Source organism: Anopheles coustani, chromosome 3, assembly GCF_943734705.1.
Source record: "Anopheles coustani chromosome 3, idAnoCousDA_361_x.2, whole genome shotgun sequence".
Classification (NCBI taxonomy): domain Eukaryota; kingdom Metazoa; phylum Arthropoda; class Insecta; order Diptera; family Culicidae; genus Anopheles; species Anopheles coustani.
The window spans coordinates 50,465,421-50,480,770 of record NC_071288.1 but is presented as its reverse complement, the minus strand read 5'-3'; positions in this window follow the sequence as shown (position 1 = coordinate 50,480,770).

The window sequence follows — 15,350 nt, the reverse complement described above, 5'->3', positions numbered from 1 at the left end:
TAAACTATCTGTTCCAAAAATGGGTAAAGCACATTATTGGGTGAACTTTACCATGGAGCAAATTGCATCTCGACCGTTCGGCTGCTTTGTTTACCGAAAGCGATCTTGACGGACGTTTCGGATGTATTGGATTGATTGGTTTCCTCCGGCGCGGTTCGTCGGCTTCTGCGCGCCTTTTCCCGGGGCCGTTTGCCGTTGCTTCGTTTTCACACCAATTTGCTCATTAATCAAACATCGGTCCATTTTCATAAATAATTGTTTCACACGAGAAACAGAGGCCAGCGAAAGGCGAAGAGCAAGAAAACACAAACGGTACGAAAGAAAAACATAACCTCTTGAATGTAAATATAGCGGACGCGCTTTTTCGGAGGGAAATCCGTTCGACGCGCAGCAGCAAACGCCGAATGGGTTTGTAGCTTTTCTTTCCGCAGCTTCCCTCGTATGAACTGGTTCAATAATTTTTGGTAAATTGAAAAATCAATTTCCAATCGTTAGCGCAAATAGATTCGCCTCGATTCGCGGCCGCACGATGTTCTGGCGGTGGATCGAAAGCGGTGGCCGAAAAGTGGAAATTAATTCGATCGACCGACCGCGGTTGGTGGCGGAGGGGCCAAGCGCCGCTTCATCGGTGGTGGTGGGGCGAAAAGGCCGGGGCAGCAATCACGGGGCTTGGCCGCGCTAAGTGATCGATAATCGGCGCTAAACGGATTTGAGTTCGGAGATCGGTCGGTTTCGGTCGGTTGTTGTTTCGCTTCTCGTTTACCGCTGCGGAATACATTTGTGCGTTGCTGCCGCCTTATGCTTTGCATATAGATATATATTTCTCCAAGCCCGGGCTCCGACACGGGCGGAGAAATGTCGAATCATGTTTGGGGCCCTCCGTTGGGCCCGTCTGGCCGGTGGTCTGCGTTGGGGAGTCCGGTTTTGGAAAGTGCAGACGCACCTAAGGTTGAACCGGTGCCGGCTTCGGAGGGAACGTTTAATGATATGCTTTCGCACATCGTTTACGGAGCGGGTCCAGCAATGGAGCAGATGGAGATTTACTATCCGGCGCGAAGGAAAGTGGAGTTGAATGAGTCGGTGCCGGTTCAGTTTTCTCCGCCAAGAACCGCAAGGGCCAGACAAGGGCCATCTTCAAGGGATGGGGATGGTTCAAGTTCAACCGATAAAAAGCGATCACTTCCGTTCGACCGGTTTGGTTCGTTAACGAAAAAAAGTTTAACCCAACGCAGTGCGGATCGTGGTCGGCTCGTGCCTTCCTCGGCGAACGGTGCAGGTTTCGTCTGCCCATTTCGGACAGCCGACTTCCGGTTGTTGTTTTATCAATGAAAACATGCGGCTCCAATGACGCACATGTCACCGGGCACAGTTTCCTGCCGGCGCGCGCGCGCGTGCTGCTAAGGTCAAACTGACGGCCCATCATCACAACGAACCCTTGGTCTCGCCGCCAGCTGGAACCGCTTGGTTTGGCGTACTTTAATGCGATTAATTATAAAGGGCGACCAATGTGCGCCCGAAAGGATCAATCGATCGGCTGCCAATTTATGATGAAATGGTGGGCAAAACTTTCGCTTACGACTGGCGACCCTTTTTTTGCCTAGGAAATAAGACGTAGCGGATCGATTACCTTGGCGCGGCTCGTCCTCGTGATCGGCCGGCTATCATCACCGTGTTTTGATGGATGAAAAATGAGCTCGATAAAAAGTGCATCTGATGCACATGCACCGGGCGCGGGCATGGCTTTCGCGATCAGTTGTAATCGAGGGATGATTTTTTTGCTGTTTGGTTTCGTTCGCAAAACTTTCCCACTCCGTGAACGAACGCACGGTCGGTCGGAATGGTGGGCGCAGAACCGGTGGACCCCGGGAGTGGGCCACTGTGGGTTATCAGGTTTTTTTTCCCCCTGCCTGGTTACATCGAAGGCCACCTCACTAGCGGACCAGCTGACTGTAACAGGTTGGTCGAAGAACGGAGAGCGAGTGAAGAGCGTAGCGTCGAATAAAGTGTGGCGGTCCACATTTACCCGAAGCGCAGACGATGAATGCCCCCAGGACGAGGGAGTCTGGAAGGATGCCCGCGAAGGCTTCCCCGAAGGTGTGGACACCTCCGAAGGTTTATGCTAGCGGCGAGGGGAAATAGACAAGCCGGCCACGCTACACCAGGCAGCATGTCTCGGGAGAAAAGCAGTAATTAACCACAACAATGTTTACAGCCGATAATGATAGGTGAGCGCCGGGTATCGAGGCGAGGAATAGGCAAGCCATGCGAAGGCCGCCGGAACTGCTAGAAGCACAGGAGTCGTCTAGTGATGCTCGCTGGTTGGATTGGTCTGCGAAGTCCGATGACGCGCTTCGACAGGCATGCTCCGTTTCCGGATCGCACTTTTGCCCAACGGCTGCTCGTACGATGGCCTTCACTTTTCGTCGTCCAGGGGCTGCGGAGCAAGGCTGGCGCTGGAGGCCGCTGGGAGTGCAATCGTGTTCCGTGCAATTTAGTAATCGATTGTTTGGCTTTGGCAGGGGTTAGCCGTGGGGAGGGGGGTTTCTACTGTAACTGAAGTAAACCTTTCGCGAAGTCGATTTACATGATGGGGTTGATCATCACTGGTTGTACTAGAAAACGATGTTTCAATGTTAGTGAATTAAATTCACAAAATTAATTATCCTGTAATCGGCTTTCAAAATTACACCGACTGATTGATTCGTTTTCATCCAACTTGTAAACCAATTTGGCGTTTTTATCATTTCTATATTTTTGAAGGATTATTTTAAGTCTATTCTGAGAAACATTTGTGGCAAAAACTACCTCGCTAACCATTTTGTAACTAATTGAAAAAAGTTTAATTTTAGCGATGAAGCAAACTAGAAGATATATTTCACTTCTTCTCCTTTGTTGGCCCGGTCGCAGTTGCGCACGTCATGCTGTCATGGCTTGTTCGGCAATAGTTCTCCAGGACACTCGGTCCATGGGTGCAATTCTCTTCGCCCGGACAGGATGCAGATAGCAAGATATGTGCACTTAAATTAAAAGAGAAGGCTCCATAAATAGTACTTTTCGCAAACTGGTTACGAAATTCTTTGTTTATAAATTTTGAAAAAATCTAATGAAATCTAGTTTAAAAAGTAAGGAAAGTAAGGTCGGCTGAAATCGTTGGACTCAGTTAGTAAGACAGTGGATACTTATAAAAGAAAAAATGGTTTCAAATGTCTGATGGCAATTGAATTGAAAAATAATACAGCAGAAATATTTTACATATTGAGTAATAAATAGAACCAATGTTTTTGTCAAAAAGTAGTCAAATAAATAAGACGTTTAAGGAAATATTTGATAATCTTGATATTGTATGTTTCGTTAACTCAATGAGCATATTAATCACGTTAAACTTTGGATATACCAAAGCCTTTATATTTGCCTTCTGTTTGCTTTGTACCATGATTGACTTGTTCATCAAAGGGCTGAAGGTTACGACCCGAGAATCACTTCCACTGGATAATAACGTATTCTTGGGTAAATGATAACTTTATTTCACAACACAAACGAATGACTGGTTTCTCCAGTCACGCTGAGGAATGCAAATCATTGGCGGACGTAATTACCGTGTCAGAAAACGATTCTTTCGGCAAACGCTGACCGTCGAAACGATCAGCACTTGAACGTTTGACCTTAAACGATTGATCCGATCAATGCTGTTTAATATTATGAAGATAATTTGAATCGTTTGAAGCCACCTATGGAGTTTTTATCATCGAACGACCGTTTGTGTGCACCAACTGAGCATTTAATGAGTAGAATTTTACGTTTCAAACAAAACTGGATGTTTCGTAGGGCATCAATGTTCAAACAAGTGGTGCAATTAAGTGTAAATAAAGGAAACATTTCGGAAAAAAAACCCACAAAACATCACAAGCACTTCTTGCGATAACGATTCGTGATAGTTGAACGATAGATGGAATCAAACAAAGAAAACATGCTCCCGGGTCGGTCTGCAGAACCCCAGAAGCTGCACAGTTTAATTATTTCTTGACGCAGAGCTGCGACAAATTATGCGTGATCGTTTTTATGGTGAGTGTAAGTTAGAGCGGCGGAAAAAAATCCGATAAAGCTGCCGTTTTGATGATGGCAAGCTGAGCCCGGTAGCCGGTTTTTCGGTTTGCCAATTATTACGGTACCGCCGATGCTAGAATACCGTTGGATTTTTCGCTCAAAGCGCATTGCCAGGTCAAAAAAAAAAAGCTTTGATAAAAACATACACACATGTCACCGGTTTTGCCAAAATCACCTGCTGCCAGTTGCTCCGCCGCATGAGGACATGGAATGCTGTTGGGTTATTTTTTTGTTTTTTGTTCCGCGTTAGGAAAAGAACTTCCCGAAGTCGATTGATTGACTTTTTTTTACGGATGCCCCCTTTTACGCCCATAACAATGGGCTGCCACATTCGCGATGCTGAAACGTTATCAAGCGCGCGCAAATATTTTATCAAATGAATTTATGTTTCCCGTTTCCTTGCGCCCTTTGGCTGGATGAGAGACAAAAAACTCGTTTCTGACAGGTAAATTGACCAGCATGTAATGTGATCATGAAACATGCTCTTTTATATGCAAAAAGTGTCTCTTGTACATTCATCTCCCAAGCCACATGGGGAGTTTGTGAGAGCTATAAATAAATATGGGAAGGTTATGCGAAACAATGTTTACATTTTCTTTGGAAACGTTCCGTTGAAACTTACGTTTAACTGTAAGCTAAATAACGTTTAATATCGAAAGCAATATCTACGCCCAACCCATTTTCACTAATATTTGAAATGCATTGTTAATCGGAAATATTGTTCACGCCAATTTCATTGCTTTTCTCATGAACTGCGTAAACATACGACCTTAAACACGGGCTGCATAAGTACATCGTTAGTTGTAACTCTGCAATCCCGAAAAAACAAAGATGATTGACAGATGCTCCCATATGACAGGGGGAAGTCAAAGATTGTACGACCAGCGATGTGTTCAGCGATCGCAGTAGAAAAAAATCTCCAAAGGCCGCTAAAATGTCAAACACCTGACCACGGAACCGTGAAGAAACTTTCGCTTCCGCCGCTAGCACACACGCACGGAGCGGCCTCCCGATGCGGCCTGATACGCCCAACGTCCGGCCAAGAACGGTGGGAGAAATTTCGCTTTCGCCTCCGATACCAATTTTCATCTCCGTGGCCCCGAAACATCTGGCCCTTTTTTGGGGGTTTTCCCCTCCTATGCCCGCTGGAATATCGCCGGGGTTTGCTTTCGTTTTCGGCCGAGCCGAAGGCGGACGTCGCAAAACGTGCGCGCACTCGACGAGGACATTGTTAAACGCGAAAAATATTATGCTCAACGGCAACGTGCAATTAAGTGGACAAAACGAACCGAGCGGGCAACGAGCGGAGCCAACATTGGGCGACGGAGACAGGCATCGCAAAACTTGTAATTTCTCGGGGACAAACATTGCATTAATCGATCATTAGAGGTGAATCAATCGGGAGGTGGATCGGGACCGGGTCTTCGGTGCTGCCTTCGTGCACGGTTCTAATTGCGAACCGTTTTAGCTGCACTTCCAGCGGTTCAGGTGTTCCGATCTGCGCGTTTGCCCAAAAGTGCATCCGAAAGATAACGAATGTGCGACAAAGCAGAGGCATTTGATGAAATCGTTTCGATAAAGGCATGGAAAGTGGTCACGATGCGCCCGCTAGGATGGCGATCCGAGCTGTAGATTGTGCAGTTGATGATATTAATTTGCTGCGGGCTTGTTGGGCCGCCAACAACTCGGTCGTGCGCGGTCGCTGGGGGGAGAGGTCCACAAAGTGGGATGTGTGTTTTCGAAAAATCGCTAAAACGTTAGTTCCACCTGGTCCGGAACCTGTTTCAGTTTCGCTTCCCATCGATCGGAAACGGTTTCGTTCGGTCATCTGTCGCCGTTGGGTTTGGGCAGTTTTGACAAAGTTCGTGCGTGACGTGCGAGGTGGCAATTTACGATCAAATTAAAACCATCATACAATTAATTTACAAGTACTAAAGTTTAAACAGCAATGCGCAACGGTAGCCGAGGCATGTTGCAGCGAACTGGAAACGTTGCGCGTTCGTGCATTGTAATCTATGCAAAATAATATCATCATTAGAAAATGGCAAACAAGTTGTAAATAATGGGATTAGAAAATATGAGCACGGATTTGTTAACATTGAGAAAGCAGGTTTTAAGCATTAAAGTGCATCCATATAAATGGAAAATATGTATGTCAATGCCATATTTGGTAGAAACGAATACTAATAAGCTCAAAATGAAATGAATTAATTTATGGAGCAAAAACTATGGTTATATTTAGCAGTAAAAGCGAATGCGGGAAATTTTAGTTGCAGCTATATTCAAGGAACACATGCAAAAAGAAACTTTTTATGTAACTGATGTAACGAAGTCTTTTTTACGTAACGTTAAACCCCCTCCTGTCACATAAATCATTCAATCTTACCAATATAGGAATCCATTGAGTTGATATAAAGGAACAAAAACTGTAGTAAACTATGGAATCGTTTTGATGCATAAAAACTATTTCCATATTTTAGTTTTTGCTCAATTTCATTGCAAAACTTTTGACTGTATCGTTAATGTATAGACGTCATCTTTTGGAGATCGTTGTTTTAATTGTGAATGTTGTTTTTGAATTATGAAAAAATGAAATCCACGACATTATCAAAAATCAACAGCGTAAACATTAAGATATTCCATGGAATTGATGTCCGTCCAGGATCATAATAATACAGTAAAGGGCATCAATGCCAGGAATACGACTTTAATTTAAGTTTAACGACTGTTTGACAGCGTAATTCATAATCTATTAGATTGATAAGTGGCAGATTGTACTGTCCCCGGAACTTTTAATTATTATGTCTCACACAAGCTTTCGACTGGTTTTTGTTTTCAATTCACTCGCAGCATCCGATAAGGATTGAAAGAGGTTTGCATTTCATTCATTAATGCCGGGTCGCTGCTGGTAGAATGCAAAACATTTGCGCAGCCTACAACAGCTTCCTGGACTTTCGATAATCTTTGAACCGGCACGAGAATGGTCTGTTTTGTTTTTCGTTGACGTTCAGCAAAAAATGCTTAGACTGCATGGCGGCTTCGATTGCACCATATTTACAAAGGCGGAAACCGAATGGTGAAATTATACGGATTTCAATTTAACGCTAAGATGTATTAGACCATGTTTTAGACACACCGCGGTCAGCGTGAGCGCATTGGGTCGTAAACATTTTCGTTTTTTACTTACTCGTTGCTTCTGAAAATAAAACTGTGTGGTTGATTCTGAAGCTGCCGAGGAAGTCGAAATTGATAGTGGTACGGTTCAGGGTTCGAGGGTTCGTATGGTCAGCTCATATCTCTTAATCGATTCCACGTGTCGCCACTTGGCCGATATGAAATCAATCGTTGAAAGTATTATATTATGACCTTAGCATTAGCAGGGTTCTGATAGGATTTGGCAGCAAGGTTCACCTCGAGGGTTCCTTTTTGTTTCGTCATATTAGCAAAATGGAAAATATTGTTGCGCACCCAATTTCAACAATTGTATTGGTTCGCGATAGTAAACGAGAATTATCCTTGAGGCAACAAAATAAATTCTGGTTTCAATGTTTATTATTACAAATATTTGGTAAGCCAAAACAAATCTTGAGAAGTTGTGGTCAACATTGAATGGTGAAACAATCAAATTACCATGTGTTTCAATTAAATCGATTGTAAACCAATCAAAGTACCATGTTCCTATATACTAATATAGATCTGAAATAGTAGGTGCTTGTTGGAGCGAGTTCAGACTCACAGATCCGGACTGTCTTTAACAGTCTACATTTGACAATAGCACTAACAAAATACATGCAATTCAATCTAATTCAATTGTTAGTAATACGTGTTCGACCACTGAGAGGCACGGAGTTATGTTTTTGAAAAGGTTATCTAGCGTATCAATCTGCCAATACTTATAACATTCGTAAAATATTGACACCTATCCGTCAGCAGTAAAAAATTCGCCCCTCGTATGATGCGTGTAAAATTTGTCGGGTCATTAACTAATTGAATTCCAGCGCGCTTGCGTGAATCAGCATGCATCTTTCCCATCGTTATTATCTCGTGGCCCCAAACTGAAGACGCTCGTTCACGTTTACGATCCTAAACAAATAGATACCCGTAAATCACAGTCTCCTGGCTTGAGTTCGCTCGGAGACGAGAAGATGGTGTACCACCAGGCGGTGGGAACTCCGACAGGCAGGGTGTGGGTCCATTCGCGCATTTAGAGCTCGAGTCAATTACGCCGTCGAATATCTGTCAAACATTGGGACTTCAATTATCCGAGACCCGGACGATCGATGGAGAGGATCAACTCCCTGAAACACCCGCACCGTTGCCAAGGGAAGGAGACGAAGCCTTAAAGTGGCAAGCGGGACAGCGGTTTTCCAGCTCGTCTAATGAGAAATTACCATAATGAATCTTTTGTGCGCCTTTACTCGTTGTGAGCTCGAACCCGCTCAAAGTCGGTTCCAGCGCGACGGGATCTCATTGCTTATTGTTTGTAAAGATTTGTCGATGTTGATAGGTTTTTTCGTTCACTCCCAGGCCACCCATCAACATCCTTTGCAGACTGTCTCTGGATTCATCGTTTGCGCGTTTGCGCACTTGCGCCGGGAAGCGCCGTATAAGGGCAAGAAATTAACTGACCTTCTTCTACGACTATGCAGCTGATCGATACTGGTCCGCGTATGGGTTGTGTGTGTGTGTGTGTGTGTGCGATTTAGTCCGGTCATCATCGATCGAAGGAGCGTTCGTCTTCGTCCAATATTCGGACCTCATTCGGACGGTAATTACCAGCGCACCGTGCCCTCCGTGCCCCTTCCCAACATGGCGCGACCTCGTTGACAGCTCTTGGCGATCCACCGGGAAGTGTGGGGAGGCAGGAGGTGTAGTGTTTGTGTTGGGGATGTTTGTGGCGTGTGAAAAATTATGATTCGTAACGATTACAAAAAGCCAAGTCATCAGCCAAAAGTCGCCAGTCCGGTTGACAGGGGCCCAACGGTGCAGGATCCCTGCGTCAACCCTTCTGCGTTCAGCCGATCGGTGCCTGTCTCGTCCCGTCACATCATCGTTGCAGACGATAGGGAGTCGTTTGAATGGCAAATTACTTCGCGCAGATAGACGCTTCCATCGATGGTCGGAACGTCTTCGCGCGTACAGTGTGCTGTGCGCGAGCGGAAATTACGCGTTACGCGCTCGATCGACCGCTCCGGCTCGAAAGGTCGCCCCGAATTATGAGGGGGTCGTCCACGGAGCAACCCCCTGCCAGGGCCGGTAGCGAGCAAGTGCTCACAAGTGATCCTCAATCGAGCGTTTTCTGGCAACTGATCCGGACACCGGACACCTGACTGGCGATCGCTGCCGGGCTGGATGATAGCACTAGACCTTTGGCCTTTTTCGGCGATCGAAGTATGGACAACATCGACAGCCGTGGTGTATACAGCGCGGGACGAACGGGTGAAGATGTCTCGGTTGTGGTACCGAGCAGAGCTCGAGTGAATGTAATCTGGCGTATGTTTAGCGTGAGGGAGTTTTGCGCATGTTATCTGCGGCATCGTAAATAACCTCTATGTTTTAGATTGTCTATGGCACAAATCTTGTATGTTTAAAGGGAATATATGTCCGTAGCGTTACAATGCTATTTCAAGTAATGGTACTTAACCCTTCTTGAAAGAGGTTAAGAGTGGATCATGGGTTACGAAAAATCAGGATGATTGTACCGTTTCTAATTTAATATATGAATTTGTTTTAAGTTCCATAACATTTTGCTTTGGTCACGAGATAAGACTGTCTTTTCAACTTCGTCATTCAAATTAAGGCAGCAACACTTCTCCGGTCGCCTAAGAACTTCTTTTCTGATCTTAATAAAATGAGTATGTGTACTTGAGCACGGCAGGACTGACTATCTAAACACGCATAGGAAAAAATTAAGATCTACTTGTCAAACTAATCTAGCTTAAAAGAAAATTTTGTAGATCATTGACACGTATGTTTCCAAACCTCTTTTGGAGGCTATTTAACTAACCCTTCTTAAAGTTACAGAATCCACAAGAGACCAAAATAACAATTAATTTTTATTTTGCAATTTTCCACCGTAAGTTGTCAAATAAACATCAAAATAAATGAAACATCTACACCAGGAGTCGACATATATTTCTGGCCAGATGATTGAAAGAAAACAGAAAGCGCAATGCGGGTACCTTCAACAAAAATTTAGTGTTTTTTTTTATTTAATGTAAAGTACCCTTTTTGATGGATTCAACTTTGTAAATAGTTAAGTTACACAAAAAGCGTGTGAAAGATGAAATATTTCAAATTTTATCGTTAAACTCTTTAACTATTTCCATAATTATTACTGTTATTATTATTATTATAAATTAAATTTAATTTTTTTTATACGTGTACATCTAACAGGAGTTCTTCGCTGAACAATATCAATCTTCAATTTTGGAAACAAAACAAATCTGACAACGAGAACAAATCCGATAAAAATTTAGATAAATTTTTTGTATGAAGTACTAAAATTTTCTTACGGGTCGGACTTTACCGACCTCTGATCTAAACCATATTCTTGGCCATTTTAATGAAACTGAACTGAATTACTGGCTAAAATATATTTGTCTCACCCATACATAACGTGTTGTCTGATTGCTGGTTAGTTTGTGCAAACTTCTTGCCTATTTTGATTCGTCATATTTGTATATATTTATACCTAATTTAAAATTACCATGTCAGTGCGACTAGTTTTTGTTGAAAACCGTTACAACGTACTCCAAAGACAAAGTTTTTGAACACCAGACGGCAAAGGTTCGTTTCCATACCGCAGTGACTTGGTTCGTCCCTTCTCCCAGGGCAAATAAATCCGTGTCCAGCGATAATCAGTGACCGCGCGCTTGTTGACTGCTTCATGCATCTCTCACACGGAGCGCGGAAGCGTTTGACCTGTGCTGGTACAACGCTCGCCTCCCTCCCCTCCCGCCAAGTGTGACCATAATTGGCAGCACTGATGTGAAGGTAATTGCATTTTTCGACAAACCCACTGCCACTTCCCAAAATCGCTCGCCCGACCGAGTGGCCTTTGTGGTTCGGGTCTCTTTCCGGCTCCCGGATGCAATCGCTGAGCCGGTGCTCGCCGATGGTATACAAGCTTCAAGATCATCAAACGGCGTGTTCGAGCTCGTCAAAGGCTCTCGGATTAAGCTGCAGCACCAGGTCGAGCAGCGTGACGATGACATCGAGTCGTGGAGGTGGCCCTTGATGTCGGTGGTGAAGTTGGGAGGTTGGAGATGGGCGCAATAACCAAGACCATCGTTGTATCTGGGCGGTTATGGCACGGTGCTGGTGGTGGTGAAGGGTCCTCGACGGTGGGATGCATGGCTGCAAAAGTGCAGAAGCTGTAATTAGCCTCCAAAATAAATGTTTGTGTGTACGCAAGCGAGAGAGAGAATGGCAAGATGTTTTTCGGCGGTGATGATTCGCAACGGTCAGTACCACGATCGTGGGACGGCGACATCATGCGACTGCACCGTCGGGTAGAGAGGGGATACGGGGAGCGAGCGGAGGGAGAGGACACTTGCGTGCGCGGGACAGATTTCAAGTTCACCTTCAAGACGCGGATTTTTCGCGTCGCTCGAGTGTGGCGAATTCGGTTTCACGAGCCAAAGACAACAACACAGGAGGAGCAACGCCGGTGGACCGCAGGCCACTCGGTTCCGCGTACGGCCGGGGTGTTTAACGTGCCATCGAGCTGCAGCACTCGAGCCAGACTCCGTAGCTAGGCCGTAACCGTAGCTGGAGTACCCCGGCGAAGACAATTGGCGCTCGAGACGGTGGTCACGGTGGCCGAAATGAACCGACCGACCCACTCCGCTCGGCCGAGCCTGACCGCCAAATGCGGAATGAGTAATGATTATCATTAGGCCGGTGTGTGCACAAGGACATTCACGCAGTCACACGGGAAGTGTCGGTTTGCCCGCCGGCGAACGGAACGAATCCGGCCAGTCGCCAAGACGGTGTGCATATTAAATCGCCAAATGAGGTACTTAGCGTCAGGTACGGCTTGAATGTTGCCGGTAACCAGCAAGTTGAATGAGTTTCAATTCGGGAAACATTAACATCGTGCAATATCCTACCCTGTTTTAGCATCGTAATGTTGCGTGTATGTTAAAATATGTCCTTCTTATGGCTGAATTAGAGTTTGTGGTAATCCTTAAAGTTGTATCTTATATGGTTTGATTATTTCTTGTGAGGATTGCTCCAGGTCCAGGGTTTTTCCTTCTGTTGATTAAATGATAAACATATTCAGTTATCTTCAACCGAGTTTAATTTTTCCCTAGTTTAGCTGTGGATTCATTAAGACATAACGTTATTGGATGAATTTTACCAAATGGTAAAGATTTACATTGCCAAACATCAAATTTATATCGTTTTTATGGAGGTATTAATTTGCGACTAAACAAGACATAAAGTATTATAAAAGGAACATCACAAATTATTAGAAACACGTTCATAACATTATTTTTCAAATGAACAGTGTAAGTATTAATCATTCTAAACATTACTCTATTTCTCTTGATGAAAGTCAAACAGTAAAATCATTGAAATAATAAAAAGAAAAATTGTCATGCGATCTGTTTTGAAATGTTCTAAATTGGTTCACCATTTAAAAAAAACAACAAAAACATCTAAATATTTTCCCTGAAACAAAAGAAAATGTCTCATTGGACCACACAAATATTGTTAAGATTCCTATTTCCAAAAAGTGTCTCATTGAACGATCAGACATTTGTCATACTCTGTAAGACCCAGTAGGAATTCAGGCCATTGGTATTTTCCTCTGAAAGTAAAACAAAATGAATGAGAAAATGTAGCGGGTGACTGAGAGAAAAGTGTGGTCTGCTCGAAAAGTGTTGTCGCGGGAAAGGCAGCACTTCCGGTGGCATTTTCTCTCCCAAACACGAAGCTGCTCCTCCGGCGAGGACGCATCACGATTTATGGTTCAATTTTAATCACTCTCATCGTTCATAATTTACGATCACTTAACGCTTTTCCGTGCTTGAAAAGTGGTGCGGCGTTGGAAGAAGTCGGGAATAAATCCTTTACCATTACAGCTCCGAGGCTTAAGTATTAACTTTGTGATTTCGCGCGTCAGCATTAACCACAAGGGTAAGAAGTATGTGGTTGGGATTTATGTAATCTCTCTGGAAAGTGCGTCGGTGACCCGGGATAGGCGAGAAAATACAACGCCGAGAAGGGAAACGTTTCCTTGTTTTGTGTCTCGATGGAGATGTTTTTATGGGAAAACTCAAGTGAACCGCATCCCGAAAGGATGATCGATGTACGCTCCGGATGGTATGAGTGTTTTCTCGGGCTTGCAGTTGCAGTTGAAGTGCAGTGTGCTAGATGGAAACAGAGAGTTTGAAATGTGTACCGGCACCTGTTGCCCTCGGGTAGTATCCCAAAACCGAGGGGAGAAGGAAAAAATGTGTTAGATCAGTGCAAGCGATAGATGGGAAATATTTTACGGTAACAAGATAACATTCAACCCGTTGCCATGCCGAGGGCTGTTGTGAATTTTGGACCCAACGCTGACGAGCATAAATTACAAACTGTGACAAAGACATGGTTTCATCGAGTTTTGGATGGAATAATTGGCAAAACACAATGTGTTTAGCGGGTCTCTAAAGCGTCAAGTAATGGTTTAAAAACCATAATATTGAAATTCTAATTATCATTTACCACAAACTTCAAACAAGCAGTTTAAAATGGCTCGCGCATTTTCGCCAAGATGATGTATGATAGCAGTTTTCTTGTAGTTTGTATTCGAGTGTTTAAAACGGTAACATTTTAGGCTACACTTTAATGTTGCATTTGAGCGACTAATGTAGCAGAATGGATTGAACGTTTTGGAAAAGAGGGCAGTGTAAAAAAGGAAGGAGCAAGAGAAAGACGATACATTTGGCTATAATGCAAAGTAATACTCACATAGGAAAGTACTGAAGCACTATTTAATAACAGTTCCAACAATTTCTGCATAATTAGAATTTGCTAGCTAAAACTTGTAGAAGTAGCCTTAAAAGCTTGACTACGTTTTAGCAATTTGATAAATTATTGAGTTAATACAAACCACAAAGCAACTTTTGTATGAACCACCTTACTGTTAAGGAAATAACACATAAGCTCACAATAATCTCGAAACAAAAAAGAACCAAACAATATGTTTAGTGCATTAGAATCTTCAACGCTGTATGAGAGCGAAATCCCATAAGTAATCTGCTATAGCTAGAGTTGTAACACAGTAAAATAGAAAAAAATGTAAATTAGAAAAAACTACAAATGACGATAAAATTAAACGAGGGAAAACAAAACAGAAGAATTTAAAAGCAAAAGGATAATATTCGGAAACATTACTACACGTATTTTAACAGCAACATCGTAAACAATTCTAGCAAAAAGGTCTTCAATTGAACTTTTAGTCGGTATCGGAGGGCCGAGATTCAAAAGTCAAACTAACAGATGCAAATTAATTATGTAGCGAACAATTAGCCGATCCAATGTCGTCACGGTTTCGGCTAATGAACATTCGGAAACCTCCAAAAATCCGAGCAGCTCGAGATGGTCCGTGCCGAGCCTAATCCATGGTGCTACAAAAGCACCCATCCAGCACCCGGCAGGTTGATTGCACGGGGTTAACTCCCCGTAAGCACCTGACCGGCACTTAAGGGCGCGCACGGGCCCACTTGCTGTAATGTGCCGTTTCCTGAGTTGCCGGACTAGGGGGCGAACCCGATCGACCCGGCCGCCCATGGAAACTGCCCCCGGGGAAAATTGCTAGCTAGGCGGCGGGGCCAACGAGCCTGGGCTAGCCACGAGCCAAAAACCGGCCGAAGCAATTGCGCCAAGTGAACAGTTAGAAGGCTTAAACTGTATTATTAAAGCTAGACCTGCAGAACAGCAGGTTTTCGGCGAGGGATTGGTTTGATTGAAGAAATGAGCGAAGCAGAAAGGAAAGAATACGTGTCGATCGTAGCAAAATATATTCATTGAGCAACGCCGCAATAAACAGACCGAAAAAGGAAGCTGCAGGTACAACTCGACGCTGGCATCCAAGTAATGATAGATCACCGGCATTTTATGGTTGTAGAGATGTAGAGTGCGCGCTCATAATGAAGATTTCGTGCACTCTAAGAACTGCATAAAACAAACATAAACTAAATTTGGTATGGCGTTATATTACCGAAAATTGAGGAATTTACAATATTTTA